Source organism: Suncus etruscus, chromosome 7 (assembly GCF_024139225.1).
Source record: "Suncus etruscus isolate mSunEtr1 chromosome 7, mSunEtr1.pri.cur, whole genome shotgun sequence".
NCBI classification, from domain to species: Eukaryota; Metazoa; Chordata; class Mammalia; order Eulipotyphla; family Soricidae; genus Suncus; species Suncus etruscus.
The window spans coordinates 97,035,879-97,063,860 of record NC_064854.1 but is presented as its reverse complement, the minus strand read 5'-3'; the positions used below and the strand labels follow the sequence as shown (position 1 = coordinate 97,063,860).

Below are 27,982 nucleotides of genomic sequence, written 5' to 3'. Positions count from 1 at the left end.
GGCCTGATGGGCAGGGGACCGAGGCCCCGTCTGGGGTGGGCCCAGGCCTCGCCCTGCAGGTCGTTCCACCCACCAGTCCCGAACACAGGCCCAACCCTTCCCTCCTGCTCCAATCAGCGCCAGCAGAGCTGCTCCCACCTCCTCCTCCACCCTCTCCCAGCAGGCCGGGTCCAAGGACCACCATAGGCCTCCCCTGGGCTCCCGGCCCCCTCGAGGTCTCCCCAGCTCTGCAGGAGAGACAGCATTCCCAAACACTCATCCAGCCAGGTCGCTGCTGCCCCGCTTAAAGCCTGAACCATCAACAGCTCCCATTACTGGAGCTGGAAGGAGGGGGGGGTCTGGCACCCGCAGGGCCCGGTCCCTCCCCACTCCCAGCTCCTCCACTATTGCACACCACCGCCAAGTACTCAGGGTGCTTTCGCCTGGATTGCTTCACCCCAGCAGTCCCGCAGGGTCCCCAGCGGGGCAAACCACCTCCCTTTCCCTGAAATGCTTTTCACGCTTCTCTCCTTTCACTACCTCAAATCCCAAGCGTCTGTGCAGGCCCAGTCACGTCTAGGACCCTGCCAAGTCCTCCCTGACTCGAAGCCGGCTACTATCCAGTTAGCCCCTTCCTTTTAAAAGTGACTCCTCTTGGGGCCGAAGAGATAGCACAACGGTAGGGCGTTTGCCCTGCATGCAGAAGGACGGTGGTTCGAATCCCGGCATCCCATATGGTCTCCCTAGCCTGCCGGGTGCGATTTCTGAGCATAGAGCCAGAAATAACCCCTGGGCGCTGCCAATGTGACCCAAAAACCAACCCCCCCAAAAAAAGTGACTCCTCTTAAGAGGGCCATCTCCTTACCACTCCCCCTCAAAGGGTAACAGATCAGGTTCCAGTCAGCGTCCCAACAGAATCAAGTGACCCCTATAGGCACTGCCTGGATCTATTCTCTAAATTTATCTCTAGGTTCCACACTCTGGTACATGTGCATGTGCGCACAAACATACCAAAGGAGCGTTAGAACCCCACATTAAACTAGAGGCCAAGATATAGAACCGTTGCTGGGTGCTTGCCTTGCACAGAGCAAACCGGGGTTCTATCCTTATCGCCCTATGTGGTACCCCAAAGTCTGCCAGGAGTGATCCCTGAGCCCAGGGCCAGAAGTAAGTCTAGAGAATAGATGGCTGTGACAGAGAGAGAGAGAGAGAGAGAGAGAGAGAAGAAGAGGAAGAGGAAGAGAGAGAGGGAGAGAGAGAGGAAGGGAGAAGGAGGGAGAGAGAGGGAAAGAGAGGAAGAGAGAAAGGGAGGGAGAGTAAGAGAGAGAGAGAGGGAGGAAGGGAGAGAGAGAGAGAAGGAAGGTGGGGGAGGGAGGGAGAGAGAGAGAGAGAGAGAACATTAAGTTGGTAAAAGTGATGATTCCTGGCCCGGAGAGATAGCATGGAGGTAAAGCATTTGCCTTGCATGCAAAAGTTGGCGGTTCAAATCCCGGCATCCCATATGATACCCTGAGCCTGCCAGGAGCGATTTCTGAGCATAGAGTCAGGAGTAACCCCTAAGCGCTGCTGGGTATGACTCAAAAACCAAAAAAAAAAAAAAAAAAAGGGGGGGGGGGAGGCAGAGAGATAGCTCAGCGGCTTTTACCTTGCAATTGGCCAATCCAGGACCTAAGGTGGTTGGTTCGAATTCCGGCGTCCCATATGGTCCCCTGTGCCTGCCAGGAGCTATTTCTGAGCAGATAGCCAGGAGTACCCCCTGAGCATCACAGGGTTTGGCCCAAAAACAAAAAACAAACAAACAAAAAAAAATAACTCCTGGAGGGCCTGGAGAGGGGGATGAACATTCAGGTACCTCTTTTTATTTTTCCTTTTCTCTATAAAACCATTTCTTTCCTTCTGTAACTAAAAAATGATTTTCAGGCCGTGAGACAGCTCAAATGGTAGAATACATGACTGATGTATGTGAGGCCCTAAGTTTAATTACAGGCACTTCATTCACCTCCTTCCTACCCCTGTACCATTAGATGTGGCCCTGGTAACACCCCCTACTACCAAAACATCAGACCAGAAGGCTGGGCTGAGAATCTCCAGGGAAGATCCCTGAGGCTCTGAGCTCGGCTGATAAAAACAAACAGTGATTCTGACCAACAATCACATCTAGGCAATCTGAGAACTTGAGACTTGCCTCCTGACTGCTAACCCTCATGGTCCTACATGGGTGTACAGAGGAAGTATGGTCCATTTACAAAACAGTCAACTGCAGCTCAGAAGTCATCCAGGGCAGATGAGCTGGCATTCGGATCCTAGAGGAACCCAAAGCTTCTTTTGGGAGGCCACCAGGTCTTACTCTCTCACTGGATAAAAGAAAGTGGGGCATATCCTAGCAGCCCCCCAGGGCCTCTGAAATTGGTAAGTACCCAGAACTATGTGAGGGATACAGGGGTGACTGATCCTCACCTATGCCAGAATCTTAGGAAACTCCTGCAGTCCATTCCCACTTCCATCTTCCTCTCCACTCCAAGTGTGTGAGGGAACAACAGAGCCCATCTAAAAGTGGCTTCTGATCCTCTATGTCTCCTCCTGGGCCCCATGAAAGCCCATATCAGTGGCACCCAAGAGACTTATCATAGGGTTAGTGTGTTAGTGTGCTCAGAGGTTATTTCTGGCTTTGAACTCAGAAATTACTCCTGGAGGGGCTGGAATGATAGCACAGTGGTAAGGCAGCTCTGCCTTGCAATCGGCCAACCTGGGACAGACCTGGGTTCAATCTCCGGCATCACATATGGTCCCCTCAGCCTGCTAGGATCAACTTTTGAGCACAGAACCAGGAGTAACCCCTGAGCACCGCTGGGTGTGGCCCAAAATCAAAAGAAGAAGAAGAAATTACATATTACTCCTGGCAAGCTTGGGGGACCATATGTGATTATGGGATGCAGGAGATCAAACCTAGATTGGCTTGCACCCCCAACTTGTTAGTTCTGATTCCTAAGCCACCCTGTAGTTATGATTCAGATAGGCCAAGGACAGGAAACAAGAGTGGTGCATGGGTATTTCTGTGAGTCTATTCCACAGAGCTAGGGCACCCCCCAAAAAATAAAAGACAGGGGCAGGGAAAAGAACATATCTGTGTTAGCAAAAATGGTCACTAGGATGGCTAAAGAAACTGTGGTATTGGGACTGGAGAGATATCATGGAGGTAAGGTGTTTGTCTTTCATGCAGAAGGTCAGTGGTTCAAATCCCGGCATCCCTTATGGTCTCCTGAGCCTGCCAGGGGCAATTTCGAGCATAGAGCCAGGAGTAATCCCTGAGCGCTGCTGGGTGTGACCCAAAAACCAAAAAAAAAAAAGAAAAGAAAAGAAAAGAAACTGTGGTACATATACACAATGGAATATTATGCAGCCGTCAGGGGAGATGAAGTCATGAAATTTTCATATACATGGATGTACATGGAATCTATCATGCTGAGTGAAATAAGTAGAGAGAGAGAGAAAGACACAGAATGATCTCACTCATCTATGGTTTTAAGAAAAATGAAAGACATTCTTGCAATAATTTTCAGAGACAAAAGAGATGAGGGCTGGAAGATGCAGCACACAAAGAGTGGTGAGTGCAGTTAGAGAAATAACTACACTGAGAACTATCATAACAATATGAATGAATGAGGGAACTGGAAAGCCTCTCTAGAGTACAGGTGGGGGGGTGGGGGGGTGGAGGGAGATTTGGGATATTGGTGGTGGGAATGTTGCACTGATGAAGGGGGGTGTTCTTTACATGACTGAAACCTAATCACAATCATGTTTGTAATCAAGGTATTTAAATAAAGATAATATTTTAAAAAAAGGTCAATAGGGCTCCCCCTTCAGACTTATGTGAGCACCTACTATGTGCTCCTGGGCTCCAACTGGAAAGTGGGCAGAGGCATGGTGGAGGGGTCTACTGAGGTGGTAGGATACTGTGTAAAGGGTCTCCTGGAATAACATTGACATTAAATGAGAAATACAATTCTTGGTGGCAGGAGGAAGAGCTAAAGGATGGGGCCCTGCCAGTGACTCCCACAGACTCAGACAGGCATTTGTGGGGTTAAACTCTGCACTTTTTTTGGGGGGGGGGCCACACCCAGCAACGCTCAAGGGTTAGTCTGGCTCTGTGCTCAGAAATTGCTCCTGGCAGGCTCAGGGGACCATATGAGACGCCGGGAAGCGAATCCAGGTCTGTCCTACCACTGTGCTCTCTCTCCGGCCCCTTGCACTTTTGATTTGTTCTTTTTTACTTTATTTTGTTTAATAATGAACGCAGGTTTTTTGTGTACATTTGGTTTTGGACCAGGCATAAGGAGTATGCTACCCTGGCTTTTTTGTTCGGAATCACTCCTAGTGGTCCTTGGGGGACCATGGGTTATCAGGAAGCAAACATAAGCCCCCCACATGCAAAGCATTCAGTCAGCCCATTGAGCTATCTCTTTCTCACCCTAACACATGCTTTTTTCTTTAGGATGTAATTTTCATAAGTTTCTAGTAAATTCAGCACCGAGAATCTGTGGGTGGAGGGATGGGAGTGCAGTAAGATGATTTATAAATCAGATAGATGATTTCATACTCTTGAGAGTATGTTTTGTGCATACATGCATTTATTCATTTCACAAAGATCTGACCCTCTGAAGACAATGCCAGTTATCTCAGGTCTCAGCATTCAACCCACAAATATTACATGCCTGGTATAAAGTTGGGGGCCTCTATGATCAATCTAGAATTGTGGCTTGATGTTAACGGGGTTAATGGGCTTGGGTAGAATGGGGGAAAACCCAACCAGGTACTTCCTGTCACCTGCTGTGTGCCCCCAACATCTCTGCCCTTGTATACCGTGGCCTCATATACCATCACCTGTAGCCACGGGAGTCTAGCCCCAGCCCTAAAGTGGCAGGCACCCAAGATGGGAATTATGGTCTCTACAAGAGACAATGGCATGAGGCCGGTGATTGCCTTTGCAGCACACATAATTCCTTTTTATTAGAAAATTAAAGGGTAGGACCAGCTTGCCAAAAGCCAAAAAAGAGCTGAAATGTGCTTTCCTAAGATATGCAGTGTCTGATAAAAACAGATTTGCTTGTCTCCCTCCTTTCCTACCACCATCTCCTCTCGGTAAGCTGTTCTTCCATTCACACCCTACACACACACACACACACACACACACACACACACTTCTTGCCCAGTCTGTGAGCACTGAAGCCATGGCCCTGAGGCCAGCAGGCAGATCTCACACACAGGGTGGGAACAAGGCCTTCATCCATTCATACCCTACACACACACACACACACACACACACACACACACACACACACTCACACCCTACACACATTTACACCCTACACACACACACACCCTACACACACACACACACACTCTCACTCACTTTTCTTGCCCAGTCTGTGAGCACTGAAGCCATAGCCCTGCGGCCAGCAGGCAGATCTCACACACAGGGTGGGAACAAGGCCTTTGTTTCCTATCACAGGACAGGGCTCTAAGCTGGGGCCCACTCCCCGGGTTAAAGCTCTTTTTACAAGGGCTTTTTACAAGGGAGGATACCACCTTGGGTATCCTCTTGTTTTCCTGAGAGCAAAGGCTGCCTGTGGCCTCCACTAAGCTGGAGGTGTCAGGAGGAAAACACAGGAACAATAAATGATTGGGCTCCTGAGAAAAGAGCTCATCCGTCTAGAGACCCCCAGAGCTGGCAGCTCCAGACAGAGCACGGGCGGAGGAAGGCGGCCCGGGCAGTGTGCAGAGGACAAGTCCCTCACTGCCACACTAAAAGCAACTCTTCAAAACCACCCAGGGAGTTCTCTCTTATTGAAAAGTCCTTGATTCTTCCCTTCCTGCCACAGAACTCACGAACAAGGGCTGGTCTTATTAATGGGGTGATGGAGGCCGGAAGGGAGGGTTCTCTAGCACAGCAAGGTGGCCGAGCCCGCCCTTCTGCCGTTAGGACCGGTAACTAAGTAACTCCAGAATCTGATTTTCTTCCCACTAATCTCTTTCCTCCCTCCTTTTTCTTTCTCTTCCTCTGTGGTCAGATGCTACCTTCGAGGTTTAGAGGGGGCCTCGGAGAGAGGTGGGGGGAGAAGGATGACGTGTGAGTGCGTGTGCAAGTTGTGCGTGTGCACTGAATACTAAAACCATGACCTCGATCTTCAGGCTCTCTCTTATGGGGGCGATGGTGGGGGGCATCTCATCTCAGGTATGTCTGCCCCTGCCCTTCAACACACAAGTCCCCCTCCCAGCCTCCCTTTCTCCCTGTTCAAGGGCAAATCCATTCCCTCGCTCCCTCCTTGAGTAACAAAAGGCGAGATTGAGTTCCCTTTCACCTGCTCTGATTGAAGCCTCCGCTCCAGCCTGTCGTGCAGAGGCCTCTTTGTTCTGGGGAAAACCAAGCCCTGGGTCCATCCTGGGACCTGCCAGAGTGGGCGTCAGAAAGAAATACAAAAAAAAAAAAAAAAGCATTGTTCCCCCAAATCCCTGCTGCCCAGAACTCACTATTCTGGGGATGGGAGAGCAGAATGAGGGGCTGTGGTGCAAACAGTTACAGCCTCAAAGACTCTGATCTCTGGGTCCCAGTGGAGAGTCACTGAACCGTGAAGCCTGGGGCTGGGGTCTCCTTCTTGTGCCCACAGGATGTGCTGGCACATCATCAGGACACTTTCTGGCCAGGGTGCTGTCAAAGCTGAGAGGGAACCACTTTTCCAGCAGGCCTGGTTGGGAGCAACAGGAGGAACCCTCCTCCAGGGATGGCCATGACAGGGGCCAGGATTCCCAAAGAGAGAGGGTAGAGGCAGCAGGAGCCCAGCCCAGATTCCAGTGCTCCCCACTTGTGTGGACACCCTGAGAATGTCCAGTGCTCAATACCTGAATACATGACAGCCAGGGCCTGCACCAGGCTAGAGTTGGCTTCACAGGTTTACCACACTGCCTAGGCATCCCACAGGGACAGGCCCCCAGACCTGCCACCTTCTGAGAAGGTAATGCAGCACCAGGAGACCCTGCGCCACCCCACGGGAAAGGGAGTTGTCTGCACCGTGACTCAGTCAGCCCTGCCTGCTGTGTGCCAGGGGAACAGGCTGCCCTCTGTCTGGGTCCAAGGTAATGAGGTCAGCTTAGCTGCTGACTGGCACCTGGCAGGCAGGGCTGGCCCTGGGCCCCACCCCAGGAGGCCTCTGGGACTTCCCCGGTAGAGAGACAACTCAGCTCAGGGCAGACAGGGTGTAAGGTTTCAATCCCCCATCTCACTCCCCCAGCAGTTAGCCAGTGAGGAATGAGGGTGGGTTTGGTGTGTGTCTGGATCTGAGATTGAGCAGAGCACCCCAGCTCTGTAGGCAGAGGTGGTGATGGAGGAGCAGGCAAGCAGGAAGAGCAGGGTCAAGTCACAAGCACTCTAATCACAAGCACTCTCACATGCTCTCTCTCTCTCTCTCTCTCTCTCTCTCTCTCTCTCTCTCTCTCTCTCTCTCTCTCCCTCCCTCCCTCCCTCCCTCCCTTCCTTCTAACCTTATTCCTCTTCCACCTCTTCCTATGTCTGCTTTCCATCTCCCTCTAAGCAAATGGGCTGTAAATAGAGGGTGCCTTTTCATCTGCACTCGCCTTTTCACTCCCCTGGCTTCTGGGTCTAACATGTCCCTTCCCATCCAGCCATCTCTGTCCCTCTCCCCTCGGAGGGCAGCCCTAGCCTGCCCCACATTCCCCACCAAAGACAGGCTGTGAGCTTCAGAGCCAGGGGTCAGGCATGCTGCAGAGATGCAGGCTTGCCGAGCGTGGCTCTCATCTTAATGGTTTTTCCAGAAAGCACTTAATGGGTGTGTGGCTGCCTCCATGTGCACAGAGAAGGTGGCATCCTGGTTCCTCGTCTTCTTCCTCACTCCAAAATCTCATCACAAACTGCCTGCCGCAGGGGAGGGCCAAGGTAGGGAATTCCCCCTCACAGACATTTCTGGGTGTTGAAAAAACACCATCAGTTATTACATGGACAACACTGCTATTCCCCTACTCTGTGTAGAGCACTGGGCTGGGCCTACTCAGGCCTAGGCATGTTCCTGAATGGGAACAGTGAGGTCAGTTGTGCTTATAGTATGGGGCCCTTTGCAAGTATATGAACCTTGAAAACTCCCATGGAATCGGGGAGATAGCTGGAAGGCTGACATATATGCTCTGCTAGCAGGAGTCCTGGGGTTAGATTCCTGGGACTATGAAGTCCTATGGGAGCAAAATCCAGGCACTAGAGGATGTGGCAAAAGGAGGAAAATACTTTCACTAAAAACCAGCCATAGAGACTGAAGAGATAGTATAATGGGTAAGGCACTTGCCTTTCACATGGCCATCCCAGGCCCACACCCTGACACCACTTAGGATCAGTCCCTCCAGCCCCTCATGGAGTAGTCCCTGAGCACAGAGCCAAGAGTAAGGCCCGAGCACAACCAAAATAATAATAATAATAATAATAATAATAATAGTAAAATAAAAATCAATCCTTTCCCAGATGGGTAACACTAAAGGCCCCCTTAGTCTTACCAGGGTGTGCTCACAGTAGCTTCTTTGAGATGGGGCCTAGGTTTGCCTGAAACTGGGCAAATGTAATAAGCAACTGCAACTTCTGAACCATCCCCCAGAAGCTCAGGAGCAGGTCTTAGGCCAGGCTGAACTACATAGCTTCTTGTTTCTTATGGCCTCTGAAGTCCTCTGACTTCACCAGCACTCAGACTCAAGGATCTCTGGAGCGGCTAAGACCACCCAGAGACCACCCAGGTAGAGAATTATGGGGGAAGGGAGAAGGAAAAAAGAATGTGCATGTTTGTGCGTGCCTGCGTGTGTGTGTGTGTGTGTGTGTGTGTGTGTGTGTGTGTGTGTGTATGCATAGTGACCTAGCTAGTGCCCAGCCTGGATGCTCCGCCCAACCTGACCACAGCTGGGAAAACAGGCTCCTCAGGACCCCCCTCCCAGGCTCAACCCCCACCTTCACAGGCCAAAAGGGCCTTCTCACCCAGCTCTGAACCAGGAACTGGGCCTCTGGCCATCTTCGCAGGCTCTGCTGAGCTGTGTCCGCCACTCCTTCAGATCCAGCCAGAGCTTCTCCTGCAAGTCCACTTTCCTGCAACCATCCCAACCCATGGGGAGAAGTTCTGCCCATAGCTGCTATTTGTCCCCACTCCTGAACACTCCCATCCTTCTCTGTAGCCCTCAGGGTAGGAACCTGCCTAACACCGGCTCTGGGAGCATGATGTTGTCTACTGGGCGCAGGAGAGGAAGCTCACCTCCCCACTTCCACCCCCACTCTGCCTTGGCCAGGCACAGGGTCTCTGGGCCTGCCTTACACTTCTGAGGCACGATCACTGAGGCTGAAATTTCAATTAAGGATGAAAAATAATTACTCCCGGCTCCAGGCTGGCTCAAGTGATGACGGGCTTCCATAGCCACTTTCCACTTTTGTGCAATAGGGGGAGGTAACCTGGAACCCTTGGGGGGTGGGGGCAAGGTTGGAATCCACACAGGGACCAGGGCAAAGCTTCATCTACATTTAGTCTTCTGGTTGCTCTCATCCTTTCAGTTGAAAAAGTGTCACCTTGGGGCTGCTCCAGTGTCAGGGTCTGGGGGGGCTGTAGAAAGGTGAAAGTTCCTGGCAGAGGGATCTGGGGAGGAAGTCTTAGATGGCTCCAAAGAAACTGAGTTAAATTAGATTTAATCATTCCACAGCCCTGGGCAGTGGGTGGCTCTGGAAAGGTCCCCTGAGGACCCCCTTTGCTGCTCACAGAACAGGTGCACTTGGCAGGAACTTTCCTGCTGTGTGTGGGAGGCCCAGCCCCCCATTACCAGCATGTGGGGATATTCCTGGACCTGTGAGAATCCCCCTCTCACTGACACCATAAAAGCCTTTCAGCAATGTCCTCATCTCAGAAAAAAAGGCTATCCTCAATTAGAAAATGCCCCTTCCCTGAGAACCCATTTCCTTTCCAGAAATGCTGTTTGAATCCTGATATTCTCAGCTCCCGAATGTTCCATTTAACCTCCAGAAATATCCCCTCTCATCTCCGGGTGTAATCTACCTCCAGAAACGCCAGTGCTCTTTGTAAAGTCTCCATATTCACTCCAAGAATGTTCCACTTCCTGAAATACACATCCCAGCTCCAAAAATATCTCCGATCCAGAAGCGCCCTATTTTATTCCCAGAACTACTCCAGTATCATCTTCAAAAACACTTCAATTCCAGAGGTACTACAGTTTATCTCTAGAAATTGTCCATTCCCACAAATGTTTTATCTCTAGCAGTGTTTGCAATCCAAAAAGGCCGCATCTTTACTCCAGAAAAAGCCCACTCCTATCTACAGAAATGTCCTTAAGGAGGCCAGAAAGATAATATAGTGGGTGGGGTGCTTACTGTACATGTGCCCAACCCAGGTTTGATCATGTCATCTCAAATGATCCCTTCCTGAGCTCCACCAGGAATTGCCCCCAAAACAAACAAAAGCAACAACAAAATGATAGAAATGTTCTGAAGTTCAGTTCCAAAAATGCCCATTTCATCTTCAGGAATGTTCCTCCCCAGAAATGATTTCCTCTAGAAATATTCTCATTCTTTCTCCAGAAATACAATTTATAGAAATATTCTCTCCATGGAAACTCCTATCTGGATCTGCCCCTAACCCTTCCACAGGCCCTGCTGGCTGGCCTCTGCTGACACTTAGAAACCACTTCCTTCAAGGACAGGGTGGCAGCTTCCCCAAGCCTGCTCAGGCACAACTGGGACCACTCGTCTTTGCTTTGCTTTCATGCTACACAGAGAGGTTCCGGAATAGAGGTGGGAGGATCACCTTTAGCTGTATTTGGGGAATCTTTTTTTATTTTATTTTATTTTATTTTATTTTATTTTTTTGGTTTTTGGGCCACACCCGGCGGTGCTCAGGGGCTACTCCTGGCTGTCTGCTCAGAAATAGCTCCTGGCAGGCACGGGGGACCATATAGGACGCTGGGATTCGAACCAACCACCTTTGGTCCTGGATCGGCTGCTTGCAAGGCAAACGCCACTGTGCTATCTCTGGGGGCCCGTGTTTGGGGAATCTTAAAGCACCCAGTGCTCAACCCTTTGAACTTTCTTTTTTGGCTGTTATTGTTTTAGGACCATAGGCGGTGTTCAGGACTCACTACTGGCTCTGCATTCAGGAATCACTGCTGGTGGTGCTTAGAGGACCATATGGGATGCTAGTGATCATGCAAGTACGTACAAGGCAAGATTGCAAAGCAATTTGCTGTACTATTACTCAGGTCTCCACCCTTTAAACTTTATCCCAACCCTTGGGGCACTGTAGACCCAGATATGCAGGTGCAGTCAAGAAGTGGCATGGGGCCAGAGCAGTGGTGCAAGCAATAGGGCATCTGCCTTGCACGCGCTAACCTAGGTCAGGCAGCGGTTCGATCCCCCAGCTTCCCATATGGTCCCCTAGTCTGCCAGGAGCAATTTCTGAGCACACAGCCAGGAGTAACTCCTGAGCATCACCAGGTATGGCCCAAAAACCAAAACCAAAACAAACAATAAAAAAAAGTAGCAGGTGCAAAGGGAGTGAGGAGCAAGGATAACAAGAGTTTGGGACAATAGGAAGCCTCCTAATTCTGCTCTGAGCGGGGCCTGAAGGGAAATCGAACAAATCAGAATGAGTGGGTCCAGTGCCCCAGGACACACCCTCAGCACACACACACACAAACACGACTCCATGCCTCCACTCATACTTCATACCTTGATGAAGCCCAGAAACGTACCCCCCCCACACACATTTCCTGTCCCTCAGAGCACATCCAACACACCGACAACCCAGCCACTGAACTGCACAGTACACACCCACCTCAGACACATGTGCAGCCTGCTCTCTCCTCACACACAATCACCACCCCTGCTTACTTCTCTGGGGCTTTCTGGACACAAGGGTTCAGAGGTGAGAGCCTAGTGGTGGGAGCCAAGTCTTTGGTATGAGTCACGTTGGGGAAATCACAAGTGGGAGGCTCAGGACAGGATACTAAAGGAGATGAAGGTACACGTGTCTCTTCGCTAGCAGGCCTCCAAAAGTGGGGGGTGGCCCCTCCATCCTGGAACAGACCAGGCTATTTCTGGGTCACCCTTCTTTAGTTGAAATGGAAACTGTGGTCAGGCATGGAGCTCAGCAGAAGAGCACTTGTGTATGTGAGGCCTGGATTCCTATGATGGCACTGCAAACAAAACAAAACAAAACTGTTTAGACAGGAGGCAAAGCCCTGTGCCCTTTTCCACACAACCAGGCTCTGCTCTCCAGAATCCCACTGGCCTTGTCCTGCTGAGACACCACGGCATCTCTCCTCCCTGTGCTCTGATACATGGCAGGAGTGAGAGAATCACTTTCTGAGGGAAATGAGTCTGCGGGGAGCTGAAAAGAGAGAGACTGGGACAGGCACAAAGCCCAGACATACAGGCATACCCACCTGCAGACACACAACTCTACATGTTCACATGCTGGGCCCACATGAAGAAGTGATGGAACCAGAGAGACAATATAGTGGGCAAACACTTGCCTTGCATGCCGCCAACACATGGGTTGGATTCCTGGCACCCCACACAATTCCCCGAGTCCCACCTAAAGTGACCCCTGAGCACAGAGCCAGAAGTAAGCCCTGAACACCGGCAGGAATGAAGCCCCACCCCACAAAAACAAAGAAGCCAGGTCACTCCTGGTGAGCCCCAGGTCTGGCCCTCATACCCTACAGGGGGAAGCTCTCAGCACCTCCAGCTGGGTGCGAGAGAAAAGGCCACTGTGCCCGAGAATTCGGTGTCCAGAGCTTAGCCTTACTGGTTAGCTTTGCTCAGCCCCCATGGGAGGATAATTACCATTTATTAAGCCTCCCAATTTAGAATCAACCTCAATTAACGAACCTCCCAAGACCTCTTTTCTGATCCTTAGGGGCCTAGGGCAGATGCTAACGCCCCTCAGTTTGCCTGCAGAGGGCCCCCTTTGTCTGTCACCCTTCAGCTTGGTCAGCTCTTACCTAGACATGTGGCCTGTGCATCCGGCCCTCCTCAATTCTTCTCCCTATCCTTCTGGACCCTGAAAATTCATTTCCTCTTTCCTTAGACCTCTTCTAAGCATTGAGATCCTCTTGCTTCTGAGCTGGCAAACTGCAAGCACACACCTGGAGGGCAACATGGGGTCGGGTCCGGGTGGGCACTGTGGGCCAGGCCTGGGGGTAAGTTAGAGGGGGCCCCCTCTGCCTGTCTCCGAAAGCAGCCAGGCCTTCTGAAGAGACTTCTGCATTGGTATTCTCTGTCCCTCACAGCCCAAATTACACCAGCTCTCCTGGGACCCTTTTATCGCACGTTGTCGCTTCAGCAAAAGGTTATGTACAAGAACATAGAAATCTCTCCCGCATATTAACGAAAAGAGAATTTTTTTAAATGCACAGGAAGCAATAGCTCTGCAAAGAGCCAATTTTTACAGTTTTTTGTTTTTTTAACTGGAATGAGCACTGGACTGGGAGTCGAGGACAAGGGCCCTGTTAGGACCAGGGACTTGTCAGCTCAACTCTGTATACCCCACTTTTCCTCGATGCTGAAAAACAGGACAAGCACCGTCCCCTCCCCCACCACTTCTCACATTGGTGCTGTCAGGTGCAGGCTGGTGAGTGACCCTGGGAGGGAACATGTGGTGCCCTGGCACCTCTGTTTGCAGCATGTTTGGACCTCTGCCAAGCTTGTTGTAAGGGTCACAGGCATTCACACACACACCCCCAGCTCACTACACTCTTGAATGGAGTCACCCCACCAGGAACATTTCTGTTATTTGGCCTGGAGAATTTCAGGAAAACACCCTAAAGACTCAGCTTAGAGTCAGGTCTCAGTTCTAACATTTTACAGACGTGTTTCACGTACAGCATCTGCCCAAGATCAGTGAGAGCTTGTGTGCCAGAATGGACACCAGATCTACACTGGGCAGCAAACTCACCTCCTGGGATGGTGGAGACCCCTACAGTGATGGGGGGAGGGGGCCCTGTGGGCTGCCACTGCTGGCTCTGAGCTGCAGGGCTGTGCCCTGGGGGCACGTGGGCCTCTGCTACAACCTGCAGTTTCATAGAAGCGGGGTAGAAGTTTAAGGCCAGAACAGACAGTTCAGTGAGGAGGGTACCCCATATAGTCCCCAGGTACTGCTATGGGTGATGCCTGAGCACAGAGCCCTGAGCACAACCAGGTGTAGATCAAACCACCCCTCCCACAGTGTAGGATTTTAATGTGAGATCTAACGCTGTTTTTGTTTTGGGGTCACACCCAGCAGCATTCAGAGGTTACTCCTGGCTCTGTGCTCAGAAGTCGCTCCTGGCAGGCACAGGGAACCATATAGAATGCTAGGATTCAAACCGTGGTCCATCCTGTGTTGGCCATCCATCCTGTGTTGGCTTCATGCAAGGCAAATGCCTTACCGCTATGCTATTGCTCTGACCCTTAACACTGTTTTTAAAACCCTGTGCTGGGGCCAGAAAGGAGGCTTGTGCATAACAGCAGCCAGCACTACCTGGTCCACTGAGCTTTACCAGGAGCAAACCTCCAGGCACAAAGCAGGAAGTAGCACTGCCAGATGTGGCCCCCAAACCAAATAATTCAGAAACCAAACAAATAAAGGACAGAACATTGTGCTGGCCTATGAAGACCCTCTGAGGCACCATGGGAAGCCGAGCTCCAGCCTGTGTTGCGGAGGAAGGGCTGTGGGAACACAAAGGGAAAGGGACAGAAGCTGGCAGCGGGCAGGGTGAGGAAGGGGGTCTTCACAGGCTCAGATGGCTTATAGAAAGCAACACAGGGCTCTCTGCACCTCTGTGGTGCACTGTTCTGTTCAGAGATGGCAAGGACCCCATCCCAGGCCCTTTCTTCTTGTGGTGAGAGGAAAGATGAGTCCTAGGCGGGAGGAATTCTCCAAGGCTAGTTCCCGTCAGTGTCCGAGTTTGCACTCCTTGGCCAAGGCCGCTGCTTGGACTACAAAGAAGCCTAAACTTATCAGCAGTTTTGACAGATTGGAGCTACCCAGAGCAAAGTGAGTGAGTGAATGGCAGGCAGCCTGAACCCTGGGCAGCCCGCTCCTGCCAGTCACCCAGGGACCCAGATGCCTGCCTGCGCCCCTCCCCTGACAGGAGACCCTGACATAGGGCAGATAATGAGTGAGAGGGCAACGCTGCTTCAGACTGCGCCTGCCTGGGTCTCCCTTGGGATTAAGCAGTGCAGAACTGGGGGAAGGGGAAACAACACACAAGGATGAGCATCCTTGGTGGTGCTTGGGGCTTGGCCCTGGGGTCCAGGCTTGATAGTTGAAGTGCTTACTTATTAGGCACTAGGAGTGCCCAGGAGGCCCTGGTGTGCTGGGGCTAGAACTCAGGGCCTCATGCATGACAGGTATGTGCTCTGGCCCTGCATTATCTCCTGGCCCCCGCCTCACGAACTTCACTCTCCCAGCATCATTGTTTCTTAGCCTGCTGAACCTTGAACCAGTTCCGAATCTCGGTTTCCTCCAGTGTTAAAAGGAAAGAGTGGGAATCTTTTTTTTTTTTTTTTTGTCTTTGGTTTAGGGGCCACACCTGGCAGTGCTCGGGAGTTACTTCTGGCTCTGTGCTCAGAAGTCACTCCTGGCAGGCTCAGGGGACCCTATGGGATGCCAGGAATTGAACCCGGGTTGGCCACGTGCAAGGCAAACACCCTAACCAGAGCAAGAATCTTTGAAGCTTGTCAGTGCTGGAGTCTGTAGTCTAACTCCACAGATTCCAGGCCACACCACCCTCTCCTCCATGCTCTTTCTCCTGCCCTCTCCAGAGCCCCGGGTTCCTTTCCCTGCTTGCTCTCTCTGCACCTTCCTTGGAGGAAATTACAATCTGACAGGCTTTAATTACCAGTCCCTGAGGACTACAGCCTCCTTCCCCAGCGGAGATTTAATAATCCCTTCCAGGGTTTGAGACCTGCTACAGGGCTGGGAGGAGCAGTTCCAAGCTCAGGCAGGAGCTCGGGAGCCAAGAGAGCCTGGACCCCCGCTGCAACTATACTCCAGGTCCACACAGCAGCTGGCAGGTGGGAGGCAGAAGAGAGGAATGCAAGAAAGGGAGAAGTGCTTGTGCTGCCCAGGCTGTACCAGTCAGATCCAGGAGATCTGAGGGAGGAACTGAGACCTGTGCAGATGAAGGGTGGCAGGCCCCAGGGCCTTTCCTCTGTTTTCTTCTCTAGCCCACACGGAGATTCTCAGAAGCTACTGCCAGTTCTGTGCTGGGCTGGGTGTGGATTGGGGCCCCAGTTTAGAGGACCCTGCGTGCTAATCATGTGCTCAGCCATCTGAGCCCCTCACTGAGGCTCAGCATCTTTTCTAACGCTACAAGAGACTGAAAACCACCAGAGTACTCCCTGCCACAAACTTCTGTGTCTCCAGTCCACAGAGCTCTCCACGGCCCACTGCCTTCAGAATGAAACCCTCCAGCATCAAGGCCCTATTCCTACCCCACCCCCACCTTCTGACCTTCTGGAGTTCTCTGACCCATACATAGCCTTCCTCCTCCAGTCAAAGATTTCCTCTTTCCAGATCTGCTGCCCAATCCTCCGCTAGGAGTTCCCCCAACCCCCAATTCTCCTCAGATAGGCTGTGGACCCATGGGACTATCAAAAAGCAAATTCTGTAAACCAGGTGCCCATCAGATGCCCACCACACCCCTGCCCCTCTGTACCCCACTGGGAGCAGCTATGAAAGCTTGTGGCTAACTGGGTCAGACCATGATAGGTCCTGTGAAGGGAGCCAGGATGATCCAGTGCCCTCTTCCCCCACACCCTCACCTGTTAAGTAGCTCTCAGGGTCCAGGAAGGTGTGGAATGTAGCTGAGACTGTCACCATGCACAGATCTCATGTGCTGGAAGTCCGAGGTTCAGGGCTAAGCACAGAGATAGTTCCAGTGACTGCTGGGAAATAACTATTGGGCTGTAAACTGGTGGCCCAGGGTCCAAATCTGGCCACGAGTGGATTGCTGGATTAGACAATATACTCCAACCAGAAGCCAACATGGAAACATCTGGCTCCCGAGAAAGTGAGTGATGAGCGCCCTGAACTGTGTGCCCCCAGCTGTAGCATGGAGGGTTCTGTCCAGGCAGGGGAGAGCTGCCAAACCCACAAGGGCACCCCTCATTAGCATTGCATACTGGCCCTTCAGGGCCCCTGCATTATGCAAACATGAGTTCATCTTCTGATCATTTCTCCAAGGTAAAGCATTTGCATTTTTAAACAGGGACTTCCCGGGCTTTGACCAATGGAGACATTTCAGGAAAGGCAATAAGGGAATATTTTGCACGTAGGCAGATACCACCAGGTCAAGGTGCTCCTGGGAGGTGTCACTTTTCAGGGATGACTGAGGGCAGGCAGCATGTCTCTGCTGTAAAGGGCTTTATCTGAGCTAAGCCAGCATCTGCCTGACTGGTGATGCTCTGGGAATGTGCAAGTCCTGCTTTTTCTGGGCCCATTTAATTCCTCATGACACCATTTCTGTCCCTAGAACTCTCCCACTGCTCATGCCTCCCTAAAATGTGGAACCCAGTCCAACAGGAGCATCCATTCCCTTTCCATGGGAGCTTACCCTTTGATAATGTGGCTTCCAACGGGTCCAATGAGCTTAATTCCCTGGAGGTTGCTACTGAGAAGACAGCCATCTCAACCCTACTGTCTCCAGGAGAACAGAGGAGAAGCTTGTCTCTCTCTTAGAAGCCACATCCCAGCATTCCTGTCCCAGAGACACACATGTACTCTTGAATATACAGATGCATAAATAAAAACTGTGCATCTGAACACTTCAGTCCTGACCCCTTTGTGGGTTTTTTTTTTTCCCAGTGTAAAAGCACAATAGGGAATGCTGAGGCTCAAAGAAGTGGGGAAAGCCCTGGAAAATTTTTGTACTTCTTGCAGCAGGATTAGCCAGCCCCTCTCAGATGAATCAGACTGGGCACACAAGAATGAACAGTATGAGGCACAGAAAGGGAAAGGGTAGTAGGGCCACCCTTCTGGAAGCTGGATCCCCACAAAGCTCTAGCTCTAGCGCACCTAGACCTAAAATTTAAGAACTACAACAGAACTTGAACTGTAGCTATTAATATTGCTATTATGGTTATGGTTTGGGAAGCCCTACCTGGCAGTATTCAGGGGTCAGATCTGGTAGTACTTGGCGGGCCTGTACAGAAACCAAGGATTCTCTATGTAAAACATGTGCTTAGCTCTTTGAGCCATCTCTCTAGCCCCCAGATTGTTTTGATGATGATTTCCCACTAATGCCATCTCTACAGAACTGACTGAGGAGAGATCATCAGGCAGATTTTTTCCCCAGAGAGTTCTTGGAGGCCTGAATCAGGATTGAAGCTGAACAGTGGTCAGCAGACATGGAGTATACCAACTATTGAGAGCAAGAAGCCCATCCCATGCTGCTTCAAGCTGGTGAGTTCTCAGCTTCCACATGAATGGACATCATGGTCCTACCCTCACATGACTCTCAAAGGAGTCACACCAAGTGTATAGAGACAGATGCTGGCAAGTTCTTGGGTGCCTAGATTCTCAGAAGTCCTGCAGAAGTCAGGCCAAGTAGTGAATTTGCATTGCACGCGGCCAATCTGGGTTTGATCCTTGGCACCCCATACAGTCCCCTGAGTTCTGCCAGGAGATCCCTGAGTGCAGAGCCAGAAGTAAGCCCAACAAAACAAAACAAAAAAGGAGGATAAATAAATGCCTTATTGTGGGGCTTTAGGCCTTGGGATCTAAGCCTTAATCCAATCTAGGGCCCCCAATTTCTGACTCTTTGATCTCAAGCATGCTATTTCTCTGTAAAACCAGAACCACAAACATGGACTTACAAACAGACTTACAAACCATTTCAGTCTACCAGTGGGAATCCTCGGGGCCAGTGGCTATCACCTTGCTTCTGGAAACTCGGTACCCCCTGGAGAGCATGGTCAAGTCCATAAGAAGTCCAAATTAGCCCTGAACAAATACCCCAGCACTTTGCCAGTTCGTGCAACCTCCAGGGCCAGCTCCCCTCTGTGGGCTGGGGCTGGAGCTGGCTTGTGCCCTGCCATTAGACCCTGCTCCATCCTGCAGCCTCTGGTCTTAGCTCCATCCTCTCCATGGCTGGGGGATGTGAGTCGGAATGGCTCAATCAGGATATAATCGTTTTTAATTAACGTGCGGATCATTTCACAGGCTGATCTCCTTGGAGACCAGAGGGAAGACAGTCTTTTAAGATTTTCTTTTGCCTTCCCCCACCCACCCTTCCCAGCCGAAGGCCACCCCCCTTACCCACCCGGCAGGCCGCAACCTTGAAAGCAACACAAAAGCCTGATGCCTGGATCCCTCTTGGGGCCATTAGGACGAAAGTGTGTGCTCGCATACAGACAAACAGGCACGTGCCCAAGCTCAGGACATGCTCTCCCCTCCCCCCATCGAAAAAAAATGCATGAATGAGATCAGAGACTCACAGACACAGACACGTGCACATGCCCACAGACATGCATACAGATTTGCACACGCATGCAGGCACACCCACAAATCAGGCTGGAAGGCACACATGAGCCATGAGCACACACAGATGCACTCCTGTGGGCACACACATACAGGACACCAAGAATACACAGACAGGAGAAAACGCAGAGACATATGATACATAAGCACACACGGATGTGCACGCGCCTTGTGAGGACGTGGCAAAGCACAGACACATCAGAGATGCCCAAATGCCAGAATGCCACGGAAGGCTGCTCACAACCTCACCAGTCCACATGCTGGAGGGACCAGGGCAGCAGGCACACTGTGAGGGGAAAGTGGAGCCACGATAACCTGATACTGCATTCACCCTTGGGCCACCACCCCAGGGGGAATGCTGAGAGCAGAGAAGTCCCCACCAGGTCCTGCCTCCCTAGACCTCGTCTGGCCAGACACCTTGGACTCTCAGAGCTCCCAGCCTCTCCCCCCACAGAAAGAGTCCACCTCAATGCCCAGACCTTCCTGGACATCAGCACTGAGCAGCCAATACCCCCCCAGAGAATAAAGTCCACACAGAGAATAAAGTCTCCTCTGGGTGACCAATTAGGGGGTGGGGGTGGGGAGCTTTCTTCTCTCTTCATTTTAAGCAACCTTCCTTCTTGACTTCCCCTCCCTTTTTTCCATCCCTTTTCTCCTTCTCCTTGCCTTAGCTTCCATTCTTTTCTTTTCTTTTTTTTGGTTTTTGGGCCACACCCGGTGGTGCTCAGGGGTTACTCCTGGCTATCTGCTCAGAAATAGCTCCAGGCAGGCACAGGGGACTATATGGGATGCCAGGATTTGAACCAACCACCTTAGGTCCTGGATCAGCTGCTTGAAAGGCAAGCACCGCTGTGCTATCTCTCTGGCCCCATCCATTCTTTTCTTTCTTTACTGGAGGTGCCAGGGATGGAACTGAGGCACGCACACATGCACACACGCACACACACACACACACACACACACACACACACACACACACACACACACACACAAAATCCATGCTCTACCTGAGCCACTGTCCAAACCCCTTAGCCTTCATTTCCTTCTCCCCACCCCCTCCACAGGGGTCTTCTTGGGGAAACACTAAGAGCAAAGAGAGCTTACAAGGTAGCTGGTTCTTCCCATTTCCCATTTGTATCCAGCTCTTGAACAGTCCCAGAGCTAAGTCTCTTAGCTAGTAAACTGGGACACAACCACTACAGGGGCCCTTCTTCTCACTATACAGGCTTTGGTTTTTCTTTCTAAAAGAATGGAACGCATGGATGAAGGGGGAGCGGCTGGGGGTGTGTCTTGATGCTTGCACATTTTAGACCCTGTCGCCACAAACACACACATACCATGAAATGGGCATTGAGAGGCAAGGCTGCGAGGAATCTGTGGCTGGCAAGGTTACACAGATGGCCTTGAGGCCCCACTGGACACAGCCAAGTGACCAAGAGTCGGTATGCACCAGCCACAAGTCCAGGGACAAGCAGGATGCTTCTCTTCTCTTGGGGTCTCAGTGCCCCATCTGTGAAATGGGCCAGGTCAGTCTAAAGAACCCTTCGGGTCCTACATGGCTGAGGAGACTGAAAGGACAGTTCCTAGCTGCTGCACTACCTAAGGACTGCTGTGTGACCTTGGGATTCACTTCCCCTCTCAGGACTCCCATTTCCTTCTCTGTCAAAGTAAGGGATTCAGACAGGTGATTCATTGGTTCTGACAGAAGGTTCTGGATTGTGAGGAAGGAAGAAAAATAGTGTCCCAGTTATGTGGGAAAAACAAGTAGTTCATTTCCTCCACTGCAGGCATTTCACAGCCTTCAGCAGCAGCAGCAACAACAGCGTCATTTTGAGGAAATCATCTTAAACATAAAAAAAACCTCTCTCTACAAAAATAAATCCACTGTACCCCGTTCATCAGCATCCCGGGTGCTGAACAAAAGAGGAGCATGAAGTGCATGACGGCATACACACTTGATTGGAAAAGCCTGCAGACACTGTCCATGGTGTTTATGAAGAGTTCATTACAAAACAGGAAAGGCTCCTATTAGCACCAACGCAGAAAGCGGGATAGATATCTGAATATAGAGAATGACGACAAAGTCTTTTGAGATAAACAAACCACCAACGCCAAGAGACTGGGAAGGACCATACCAAAATACTAGCAATGTCATAGCCCAGGAAGACCATCAGTCACCTTTTGCATATCTATTTTAAGGATTTTCCTATTGATCCTCTTTTAAATGACACATATTGGGGAAAATAAAAGACTAGAACAAGGACCATAGCTCAAGTGGCAGCCCGTATACTATGCCTGTACCCAGCTGGATGGGGCCCCAATAGCAAACAAGACAAAACGTCTTTAATTGAGAAACTTTCCCTTCCACTCATTCATTCATTCATTCATTCATTCATTACTGATCCATTCACTCCTGTTTGTCCAGCCAAAGCTGAGTGCCCACTGCATGCCAGACCCCTGGTGGGCTTTGAGATCTGCAGAGAATAGTGGTTCTTACCTGCAGGGAAAGGAAACTCCAGGGGAGGGGTTAAAGGCACCCCCACCCCAATCGTGCTAACCAAAGGGTTGTGCCTTAAGGGGGCTTCAGAGTGACAAGCAAATCCTGCTGATTTCAGTTGTGCCTCTCAAGGACTGGCACTGGGTGCACAGCTCCTTTACAGGCAGGCTGCCAGTGGGGGCTGTGAGTAGGGCCACTGTGGAGATATAGTATCGAAGGGGCTTCCCCTTTTCTGGCCCTGTCCTAGTCCCATGGGCAGCCCCCCCTCCCAATGACCTCTCCAGGCCTCACCTGGTTCCTGAGTCTGGGCCAGCCCAGAGTCCCTGAGGGTGAGAAGAGGAGATTAGGGGATGGAGGGATGGAATCTGCAAGCTCCAGTCAGTCAGTGTCACACTGTTAGCACGTCAAAGGGTCCCACACGGGTGAGCAGTGTCCCTGCTGGGTCAGGGCTGACAGATTTCTGAGCAGAGTTAACTCTTTCTAGTCTTGGTCCAGGAGAGAGTAACCAGCCTAGAGCTGACAGCTAGCCCCTTCCCCCCAGGAATCCCCTGGAAGTAAAGAGAAGAATTTCCATCCTAGTTGGGGTTGCCACCTAAGGTTCTCAGACCTGGCTGTTGAACCTGGGAAGCAAAAGGAATGGGGGGGGGGGGGCGCAGCCCCTTTAGCCCTCTCCCCTACTAGCCGGGGAAAACCAGTGAAGGCAGATTTCATGAATTTCTCAGCCCCTCCTGATTCCAAGTGGCCCTTCACCCCTTCCTACATCTTTCTCTTGTACCAGACACCAAAGAGCAAAAAAGATGGGGGGGGGGGCGCGAAGCCCTTCCCCCACCCCGTAGAGTTAAGTGGCCGCTCAGGATTGCGGTCCTCAGACGACAGACATTTTCATTTTCAGGGCTCGCACCAAAACCTTTGCCAGTCTGGGTGGGAAATCAAGTACCGCTCCCCTCCCCCTTCCTTCCCCTCCCCCCAGCCTCTGAAAGGGGGGGGGGCAGGAGTCCGGATCTCCGGGTCACCGAGCAGAGAGCAGCGTCTGCTGTGGATCGCAGGAGACAAACACTTGGAGACGCGCACGCGCGCGCGCGGACGGACACACACACACACACACACACACACACACACACACACACACACACATTCATTCTCACTCTCACTCTCTCAGGATCGCCTCTGGAGCCCGCAGTGTACAGGAGGGGAAGCCGGGTCGGGGTGTGGGGGTGAGGGGCAGGACGACACAGGTCGGAGGGAGGCCCAAGGTACCTAAAGTCCCCCGGCAGTAGAACCAGTCGCCACTGAGCCCAAAGGGGGGCGAGCACCCAGGACCCAGGCCTTGCACCCACCCACCCGCCCCCTCCCAAAGCCACACGACGGACATCAACGTCTGGACCCCAACAGCCCTGCCCTGCCCGGGGTCAGCCGCCCCCGCCCCCACACAAGCGCACACACAAGCTGCTGGGGGAGGCGCCGGTTTCATTGTCAGCAGCCGGCTGTGGGGAGAAGAGGGGAGTGGAGTGGAGGGGTCTCGGGGGGAGTGTCGGACAGACGCGGAGGCTCCCTCCAGCCCGTCCAGGTCCGGAAGGCAGGCGCAAGCCAGGCGCGCAGGAGGAGGAGGAGGAGGAGGAGGAGGAGACGGAGGCGTCGAGGGGCCGAGTCCCCGGGGACAGACGCAGCGAGCCCGGGAACTTTCCCACCGGTTGCCCGGGGCGCGCACTCGGCCCTTTCCAGCCAGCCCCGCTCCGCCGCGAACTTGAGCTCAACTCCTGCCTCCTCCCGCATCGCATCGCATCTCCCAACGCGGGGATCTGCGGCCCCCAGCCTCACCATCCATTGAGTCCCCCCCCCCCCCCGGCACCCCCGTCGCTCACTCAGCCAGGCTGGGCTGGAGAGGGCCGGGAAGGGGGATTTCCAGCACCAGCAGAAAACTCCGATTCCAGAAATAAAAATAAAATAAAATAAAATAAAAAGGAAAGAAATTCCTTCTCCCGGGACTAAGCCTCTCTCGCGCTCTCTCTCTCTCTGTCTGTCTCCCACCGGCGTGGAAAACGCCAAAACAGGCCAACCCGCAACTCCAGCCAAGCAAGATCGCGGCGGGGCGGCGGGAGGGGTGCCCGCAGAGGGCAGCGGCTGGACTGCATGGGGAGAGGGGACACCCGCGCCCCGCAACTGCCTCCCCCCGCAAGACACAAAGCTCGGCCGCCGCCGACCATACCTGAGGGCTGGCTCCTCCTGGGTCTCGGGGCGCCGGCGTGGGGCTCCTCGCTCTTGCCTCCCTGTGCCCGCGCCGTGTCTCTCTCTCTCTCTCTCTCTCCTCGCCTCGCCTCGCCTCGCCTCTCTCCGCCACTCGCGCGCGCTCGCCCCCCTCGAGGGCCTCAGGCTTGCAGAAGGCGGCCACCAGACAAGGTCCTTGAGAGAAAAAGATGTGAGCGCCCGCTCTCTCGCTCGATTCCTTTCTCTGCGCCCGCCGCTCGCCTCGCGGCGGCCGGGGCTCGCGCCTCGCTCCCTCGCGCTCCCGCGCGCGCCGCGCCTCTCCTCTCCTCTCCTCTTCTCGCCGCGCCTCGCCTCGCCTCGCCCCCCGCGCCCCGCGCTTCCTCCTCAGCAGCCCCTGCGAGCGCCCTCAGTAGCCATTCTTCACGCGCCGCCGCCGGGGGACGGGAGGGAATGCGAGCCCGCCCGCCCCGTGGCCGAGGGCTGGCATCCACTCGGCAGGCAGGCAGGCAGGCAGGCAGGCGCGCGGTGCGGGCGCGGGGCGCGCGCGGGGCAGGGCGCGCGGCGAGGGGGCTTGGCTGAGCGCGGCCCGCGCCCCAGACGCGGGGGAGGTGACGGGGAGGAGGAGGAGGAGGAGGAAGAAGGGGCGCCGGGGAGACGCTCCTGGGGGCTCGGGGTCACACCCGCTCCGAGACTCCGAGGTTCTCGGGGACGGTGGGGATGGGGTGCGTGTGTTTGCGTGTGTGTGTGTGAGTGTGTGTGCGCGCGCGCGCGTACGCGCACGCGTGTCGAACCCAGAAAGGGGGGCTGGGAACGCTCTCCTGTTTTCCCGGGGACTTACGAGGAGCCGAGCCCGTGGGTGAGCTCCCGAGGCTGCGCCGTGTGTGTGTGTGTGTCCGTGTGGCCATCTATTTCGGGGTCTGTCCTACGTGGGAATGTCACGGGGTGCGCGGGGAGGGAGTGTGGGTGTCTGGCTACTCGCTGGAGAAGGAAGGTATTTGTGAATGTGGCTCCGGGGCCTCATTCCGGGGAGGCTGGGAGAGAGAGAGAGGCGGGGTTGCGTGGGGTGGTGCGTGTGTGTGTGTGTGTGTGTGTGCGTGTGTGTGCGCGCGCGATAGCTTTTTTTTCTGGAGGGGGCCCGTGTGACTGCGTGGGTGGGAGCCGCATCCGGGGGTGCTGAGTGGTGGTGTCGGGGTCGTGCGGGGTCCTCCCCACCCCCGCGCGTCTCTGCGGGGCGCTGCACGCCGCGTGGGCTTGTTTTCGAGTGGGATTGCGGCCCCGCGGGCTACGCGCCCGGGCGAAGCCGAGATGGGCGCACACGCAGTCGGGGCTGGGGTTGCGTGGGGCTGTGCGCCGCGTGCCCCTCGGAAACCGCTGGGGTGTGCGTGGCGGCGCGGAGCATCTCCCTCACCACCGCAGAAGAGCCGCTCAAGGGCTCGAACGGGCGGCGCTGAGGTCGGGATGCAACGCGACGAGAAGGGGCGGAGGTGGGGCGGAGGGGAGAAGGCGGAGACAAGGGGGGACATCGTTCCCCGCGCCCCCCCTCCGCGCCCCAGATGCTGGCTCGGAAATACTAGCACTTGCCAGGCCCCGCGGCCTCGGGGACACTGGCTTTAGAAGAACCCGATCGGCCGCGGGAGCCGCCTAGGAGCCGGGGCCAAAGGGGAGACACGGAGCAACCCTGCTGTGAGGGCCGCCTGGATAAGGCGGGTCGCAGCCCCAGAGACTGCGTAGGACTGGCCAAGACAAAGAAGGACCGGGATCCGGGAGGGACCGCACCTCCAATTCACACACATACCCCAGGACGAGGAACGACCCTCCCTACTCTCGCGAAAAGAAGGCGCGTGGAGCCCGGGGGTGATGCGTGATGGCGCAGCTCCGACCAGACCAGGCCCCTATAGCCGCCATCGGGAGCCGTTCCAAAACGGGGGTGGGGGGGGGCATGGAATTACGCACCTCCACGGTAGGGGTGCTCTGAGCTTAGCTGGCAGCGGAGGCTCCCCGCGGTTGTGATTGAGCGCTTGGCTGGCCCGCCCCTCGACAGTATTCTCACCACCCACCCATTCATTCACTCATTCATTCGCCCAGTCATCCATCCTTCTCTCCATCCGCTCGCACTCGTGTCCGACCTTCCATCCATCCATCCATCCAATGATCGTGCCCACCAGGGATCACACAGCTGTTAGCCCTGGCTCTCCACTTTTTCCTGTTCATCAGTCTCTTTCAATTTCCTGAGCCCTCCCCACCACCACCCCCTCTCTGTCTAGCAAGGTAGAGGGAGCTCACAGACCTCTGGCACAGGGTTCTGTGGTTCAGTCAGAGCCATACTCCCTCTCACCATCCTCTGAACCCCTTTCCCCACCTCTACTGACTGTTTCATACTCCCCCCACCCCACCTCAACCCCAGTGGCAAGCCTATTTTTGCCCCTAGTATCTCAGTCCTCCAGAGGCCTGGCAGTTCCCTAGAGAGCAAGGTAGCAGGCAGTGCTGGCATCTCCACCCCACCACTTGACCTGAGTGGGCTGCCTAAGCTCCCAGCACACGCTGGACTGGGGGTGGGAGAAGCAGCATCAGCAGAGGAGGTTTCTTGAAAGGCCTATGATGCTGCTTAGTAACTGGGCAGGAGCTGATGGCATAGATCCCTCCAATCCCTACCTCCTCATCTATTGTGATCACTGGGAAACAATGAAACGTTCCTGGACTGGAGCCCACTTCTAATCCCAAGTGCCCAGGGCCTTTGCACATGCTGTTTCTCCTGCCTAGGAATCAACATATTACAACCAGGTTTGGGAACCCCTGGCCTGAACATCTTACTGTCTGTCTACTCAGGCATTCAGCTGGCTTCTTCCACAGCTTCCCCAAATCAGGCCTCTCTCCCACATGTAGACCTAAACTTGACCCCTGCCTCCCCTGCTGAGGATACAGAAAACAAACAAAATAAACCAACAGAGATACATTCTAAATATCCACTAGCAAGTAGGCCCTGGATAGCCCACTTCTTCTGTGGGTCCCCTTTTTTCAAACTCAGGCTGCCTTCTATGTCCTATGTCTTTTTTTTTGTATTTGGTTTTTGGGTCACACCTGGCAGTGCTCATGGGTTACTCCTGGCTCTATGCTCAGGAATTGCTCCTGGCAGGCTCAGGGGACCATATGGGATGCCGGGATTTGAACCACTGACCTCTGCATGCAAAGCAAATGCCTTACCTGCATGCTACCTCTCTGGCCCCATGTCCTATGTCTTTTGACTATCTGGCTTGCGAACCAGAGCCGCCCAGGCTGCTGGGTGAACTATGAAAGGACCACTCCATACCCCATTAGCCAAAAAAGACCTACCACCTGTCACAATGCTACATGACTCACCCTCACACTGTCCATCATCTCCTGACACCTGCAGGTAGGTGGGAGTGTATGTCCTTTTCCTCGCTTCAGTGTGATCAGAGTACTATGCTCTCAATAGTCCCTCAGGTCCCACATAGTCAGACAAGACATCCCTTTGATCTCACTTGCTATTCCTGAATTCACCTGGCACAGTCTCACCTCAGGGCTTTTGCACTCACTGGTCTCTGCATGGAGTGCTCTTCCCCACCTTCAAAGGTGCTGTGTATGGTACTTATGTATTTTGTAGAATTGTATCTGTTTGCACACTGATATGCTATTCCTGGGACACATTCAATAAGTACTTGCTGAATAAATGAAGTAAATGAGCGAATGAGGCGAAGTCAAACCTTCCTATGAGTCT

The 27,982-nt window shown here is 53.2% G+C and overlaps 1 protein-coding gene across 1 annotated transcript in view; it reads right to left on the bottom strand.

Annotated features, from left to right (window-relative positions):
* RAI1 (retinoic acid induced 1) overlaps positions 1 to 24,296 on the bottom strand; it is a 93,794-nt gene extending 69,498 nt beyond the window's left edge. Inside the window, exon 1 of the transcript XR_007497542.1 lies at positions 24,248 to 24,296. The gene's annotated coding sequence lies outside the window, so the exon portion shown is untranslated. The remainder of the gene's footprint in view (positions 1 to 24,247) is intronic.
* Positions 24,297 to 27,982: the final 3,686 nt, after the last annotated feature.